A 6807-nucleotide genomic window follows, 5' to 3' on the forward strand; every position below is an offset into this window, starting at 1 on the left:
GTTTTAAAGGAGAATTGAGGTCAAAATTGACTTTTCTGATTTTTTATTATAATTTCACTCATACCATAAAAACAAAAATGTTCCCAAAACATTATGCAATTTTATTTATTTTTGAGGGAGATATGAGGTTGCAAAGTCATTCGGCAATGACATCACAAGTACGAGAGCGGCTGAAACACACAAAACACAAAGTCAAATGTTTATATTGAAAGAGTGCAGCACGACAGAAGGATGTCTGAAACGCAGAAATATTGTTGATTTCTTATACTTAGTGCGTTTACTTAGATTTGTCTTTTATTTGACATTTATATTCTTTATTTGTATATTTTTATTATATCTTCTGAATCAAGGCATTTGGATTTTTTCTTAATAACTCGAGCGAATAAATTAAGAAAGGATAAATATCTGTCCTATGCGACTTGTTTGGTTGTTTTATATTTGTCTTTCAGACCTAATAATATTTCAGTTGTGGATGGAAAATGCGAAGTTGTATATATTATATCGATGGTGTGTGATGAAAGAAGTTTCTAGAACGGATATATTGAGACATAATGTGTCAAAGTCGCGATGTTTTGTTATGCATCCAGAATCAAGTTTATCACAAAGTGAAGTTTCGAATTCCGTGCAGCATTTACATTCTATAAATGTTGGAATAATCGTACAAAACGTACATTTTCACCAATGCAGATTTTCTGTCCTACTTGATTTAAACACCTCTTTATCGTCGCTATCGTCACTGCTAGAAGAAAACTTTCTTTTCTTCAGTTCTTCTTTGCTATATTGGGGCTCTCCAACATATCCACACAAATAATCTTTATTACTAGCAACGGAACTATCAGAGCTATCTTCGCAAATATCATCAAAAGCGCATAAAGAAACTATGTCGCTGTCTGAGGACGCCATCGCTGAATGAATGTTTTGTTTTGTAATTTTTCTTATTATTTAGCAGTGCCGTAACGACCGGGGGCAGAGGGGCACAGGCCACCCCCCCCCCCCCCCCAATAATTTTCCTTCTAAAAAAAAAAAAAAAAAAAAGAAAGAGAGAAATAAGGAAAGAAAAGAAAGGAAGAGAGAAAGAGAAAGAGAGAGAGCCAGAGAGAAATGAAAAACATAAAACATTTGTTCTAGTCATGGTCAACATCACTGATCCAAATGGGATGTAAATTTTCTAAAAAGTGCCAGCACCCTTAAAATTTCTATTGTTCTTATCATTTTTTATATTATTGTAGTCGTGTAATGTAAATATGTATCTCTTTTTATCTTTTGATTTTTGATGGGAATTTTTATCTAAATTTTGATGCCAGTTAAACAATGCAGCTTTTCTAAATTAGAAACATTCATCGTGACTTTTAACATTGAACCATGTGATCGTTGACGTCTAGAAAGGCATTTTCCGCCAATCTAGAGATGTATTTCCCATCTGGCGCCCCTGCAGTCACTATATAAAGCGGATTCATATATCTAATTTTTCTATATAATCCCCCCCCCCCCCCCCCCCCCCCAATATTAAGATTGTGGTTACGGCACTGTTTAGTCACGATTAGCCATTGCAAAAGCACACGATTTTAAAAGTTCAACTTTACCACCCGTTTTCTCTTCGTGACGTGGGCATTTTTTATCTAGGACTTGCAGCAGACCTGAAAAGAGACAGTTAAGGTTCAATTTTGCCAGACAAAATAGCATTTAATTAAAACAAAATTCTAGTTAATTTGTGCATGTTGGCACTCCTTCTTTGGTTGTTCGCAATGAAAAGTCAATGCAAATAACCATGGCGCATGAAAAAGTGTAGAAAAGGTTATTGAGCTCAAAGTTATTGACTAGAGTGTAATCTGGTGAAAGAGTGAGGGAAATAAAATTTGATCACATTGACAGTTTGCAGCCAGTTAAAGAAATAAATGTGTTTCATGGTGGATAATCAAAGTATGATTTAAAAGGAAATTTGTCGGTAGATCCTGGAGATTTCAGTGAAGAGACACTTAATTATGTAAACTTGAAGAAGTAAACAGAAAGGACAAGGTTGTATCTACTAATAAATTCACTTGATGTTGTAGATTATAGATTTTCCTGAAAAACGTACTTAATGGCTATTTGTTTGGATGGCGATGCTCAAACTCTTTCTTCTGTGAGAAACTCATCACCAAATAATGATGCTTAAAAATATAAGGTAATATATTTTCACATTTTTAGCCTATGGCTGACTATGTGAAATTTGATTCACCGTCTTCTAAAAACTTCAAACAGAAATGCACGCTGTGGGGCCTATTTTTTTTGGAGAACGTTTCATTAAAACAAAAAAAAACTGAACTCTAGCTGGCTGTTTTTAGTCTTTAAGCCTTTTTCGGGACGATTTCGTCTTTCTTTGTAGCAACACCCGAGCCTAGTGTTCGTATAAAATTAGTTTTATAAAACAAAAAGCACTTCTTAGTATTAGTATATTCTTTTTACTGATCAGATTTTACCCTATCAAAATATTGGTATTATACCACAACTTAACGATGCCATGAGATGTCATGCTTACAGGCATCTATTATGACAGTCAAATTAGGCATGTCCAAATTTTGTGTAGAATGTACCTTAAGGAAAGCGATTTTAACAAAAGTCTTATTTGCCAAATAGAGAAAAAATCTTCTTTGATAGCAATTTAGGTTGGCCAATTTTTGTCAAATTCTTTCTGCCCATATATCTTCCCTTATGGTGAAACCCATGTAATTGTAGTAAATTTTGAACAATGTGTACATTATTTTTCAGATGAATCTTCTTTTGACTTTCTACAATCTCTGTAATTGGAACATTTGATGAACGTAAGAGTCCACAAGATGACCTCAAACAACCATATGAAAAATCATTGGCTGCTGTTCACAGAAAACTTCACTGATTTAGCTACTTCGACAGAGTTGTGTAAAAGATGAGCCTACCTTAGCTAACGCACATCATATAGTGTCTGTACGACGCGGTATGTTTGGCACGAAAGTAATACCTTTAAGAGAAGGGAAACCAAAAAAATGAAATTAGGGATTATAAAGAGAAAACATTATACCCAGATGTAATAATATACCAGAAGTTGATACACATGTTACCCTGTCACTATCAGGAACAGTTTCATTTGCAGGACTTTGTACGTTTGAACTAAATGACTAAATGATATCAATAGAAGAATACTGAATATCAGTAGTGATTATGATATCAAGCGTTACAACAGGTAAAAAAAATGGAAAAAAAGAACTGAATGGAAACCTATACAGTTGAAGTAAGTAGAGTCACCATTTACGAAGGCGTGTTTTGGGTGCAACATGTTTTAAAAAAATAACTTTTCCGCAAATTTACGCTGAAATAAAAGCTCAGGCAATACAACCTGTTGCTACCACGTCATAGCAAAAACGCAAACATTTGATAGTTATTTATGAGGCATAATGGGTTAGGCGCTAAATACAGGAAAATCATGTAACAAATCTTTGTAAAATTAATTCACAAACTCGCTTATAATAAAAAGACAGGTCCATTTTATTACTTCGTTTAGGTAAAATAGCGGCAGATTAAAATTTCATGAAAGCTCCAATAAGTTGCTGTAAACGTTTCAAAATATTGTTACAAAATTATGACCAAAAAACCAGCCGTTTCGGCAGGAAATTCTACGGCGTATTATTACTGATTTGTGTCCTCTACGGGGGAGTATTTGCCTTAAGTAACTGTGCAGAAAAATGCTCACGTTATTAATAATTAATTATTTCAACTGGCACAGCAAAATAAAAATGAACAAGAAAACCTGTCGGTTTGAACACACAATCCAATCCCAATAAATCAATTAGAACTTGGTTAAAATCTGCCTATGCAAGAAAGTGGGACGGCTTAAACACTCACAACTGCCAGAAGGCTATTCTGACCTTCTGTCAGTTGAAACAAGAGGGTTTTCAACTATCTACGATTTTGTGGAAATGTTCTATTGGGTAAATTGTTTTCAAAAACAATGAATAAAAAAAGAATACACAATTAAAGGGACTACGAACCGGTTAAAATGATCACATTCCGCAAATCCCGCGCGCATATTATAAATCCGGCAAACGCGCTTTGCGCAATTAACAGACCAGCGCACTTTGCGCCTGGTTCAATATTTTTTTTCGAAAAGTATATTATAAAGAAATATTTTAGCAAGACTCATTCTGGATGAAAACATGACCAAGGCTGGAGAAGATAAAAATTATATCGAACATATAAATATATCTATATGTTCGAGTCTGTAAATTACATACATGCCGGATTTCGCCGGCTCCAGCTCGACTTTCGTGCAAATCGCTAAAGTCGAAAACCAACAGCCGTTCCGTAGCCCCTTTAACTACATACATAAGTACCTATATGATAAAAACAAAGATACAACACTGGGCATGCGAAAAATTGATTCTTGTAAAATCCAATAGACAAGTCCTGTTTGTACCATCAGCACATCATATTACTGCAATTTTAAGTAACAAATTGGCAAATGAGAAAAAATATAACTTATGAAAGACAAGGAATTTATAAAAAGTAGCAGCTTCGATGTGATTCTCAAAAATCTTCACAAATATATCGGAGTAGAAGTAACATCAGGAAAAAAAGTACAGGTATTTGGGACTTCAATCCTCAAAAATTGTGTTATTTAATACAAAAATAAATGTTAAAACTGAGAAAATGGAGCTGATAGCTATTCTCATAATTCTCTTTAACAATATTATGTATATTTAACATATATACAAAAATATATTAGGAAACCACACTGTTTTACTTTCTTATATTTATTGCATTTTTTAAAATTGACAAAATATATGTCCTCTACCATCCTTTTATTACTCCAGCGATGATCTGGTGACTCATCTCGCCACATAACTTCATGATTTTAAACGAGGGTGCCAATAAGCCGCAATCGCCCGCATATATAAGGGCGACCTCGTGCGACTTTTCGAATTAAATTGACGGTTGTCCGCCAAGACCGCCCACACTCTCCCAAACACGCCTAGAGCATTCCCAAAATGCAACACCTTGCAACATAAACATGGCAGACGACAGTTAAAAGTATGTGCTTGAAGAGAAAGGAGTTAATAAAGTTCAAGTAATTTATCAAGTAAATCTTAATAAAAACCATCAAAAACAGTTCTTTTAAGCACTTCGCTAGCACATAGTTAGTTCATTTTAATTTTTATACTTTTTTAAATAATTTGTGGTGAATCATTGAGTGTTTTTGTGGTGAATCTTTTTTTTTGTTCGGACATTGTTCGGTTCTATGTGGGTTTTTTCAGACGAATACCTGAATTTTTTTCAAAGCGCCGAACTCGCCAGAAAACGTCCGCACTTTTCACGGTGTATGCGGCTTAGCACCCTCACGGTTTTTATTCCTTAAAATAACTTCGCAAAAATGCAAGTAAACAAAGTGGAAATTTCTCCTGGTTGAATAAAAGATAAACTAGCTCAAACGTCCTAATTTCGTGATTTACGTCTTAATTCTGTGATGTATTTTTTTCCAATGTGAGATACGCTAGGCTCTACATATACATACTAAATAATATAAAAGCTCATACGCAGCTAATTTCTCTTTGATTTGAAAAATCTCAACAACTTAACAAATGCAAAATTCTGGACTTCATTGGCGATAAATTTGTGATGTAACCAATGATGTTGTTGTCTATAATAAAGTGAAAGCTTGTGTTTATAATTATATTTGATTGATGTCAAGACTTTTGGGATGAAGAATCATCTGAAATGACAAATTTCAAATTGTCGTGTCATCATAAAAAAATAGAATCAATGTCTGCAGAATGAATTTCCAAAATGGATCTAATTTAGCTATATAGCCAGCTATAATTGATGCAATCAATTTGTTTTAAGCTCCAAAATGATATTAAATCAATGTAAAACCATAGTTGAAAGACTAAGATAAGGACTAAACACATACATTAAAATTCACTACAAGTAACCAGTAACCATCCATCATATGTGGGATAAGACTTATAATGGCAGAAGAAATCAGTCAAACTTTTGTACAGAAAGCGATATATGCGTCTTTTGCACAAAAATGAATAAACGGCGCGCCATTAAACAACTTTTCGTTCCTGAAGTTTCGTTTCCAAACGCTAGCCAACTAAGGTGTGAGTCGGTAACTTGTACCAGAATATGAAATACGTTTATCTTAAGCTAGACTTAACTACACTATAATAAATACAACATTATGAGCACTAGATCTTAAGACATTCCTTTAAAAATTAATGTCAACCCGCTTTATAAATAAAAATTTTACCGCCTTAGCTAGTTTCTAATGTAATCTCGCACATGAACTGGCTCGGCGTAAATTATTCACCAACGAGTTCATTTTTTATTCCGAGACGAAGAAAGGCTTAACCAAACACACATTCCTGCGGATTGTGTGAAAAATATGAAAGTAGTAGAAAAATGAGTTCAAATTTGTAAACACTGCTTTTTTAAAATCTAAATGAAACGTAGAAATCAATAAAAACAAAACTATTTTTGATTCATTTTGTTTTTTAAAACGAATTTTAGCCTGTTGTAACTTGTGTTGTACGAAATACAAATCTAGCTTCGTAAAATTTCAGATCACTTAAAAGTTAACAAACGACCATTGTAGTTTGGTACTAGCGAAACCAACTGAACATAAAATAATAATGTCAAATGATTTATTTGTAAAAAAAATAGGTTTTTGTACCTTGTGCAACGGAGTAGTCTGTTATAACATTTAAAAACTAATAATTTCCGTAACGCAACACTAGACTGGTATCCTTCCGTGCTTCATTAGTCTCGGTAGTAAAAACGGCGACATAAAAAGTA

This window comes from Hydractinia symbiolongicarpus, chromosome 2 (genome assembly GCF_029227915.1).
Source record: "Hydractinia symbiolongicarpus strain clone_291-10 chromosome 2, HSymV2.1, whole genome shotgun sequence".
In the NCBI taxonomy this organism is placed as follows: domain Eukaryota; kingdom Metazoa; phylum Cnidaria; class Hydrozoa; order Anthoathecata; family Hydractiniidae; genus Hydractinia; species Hydractinia symbiolongicarpus.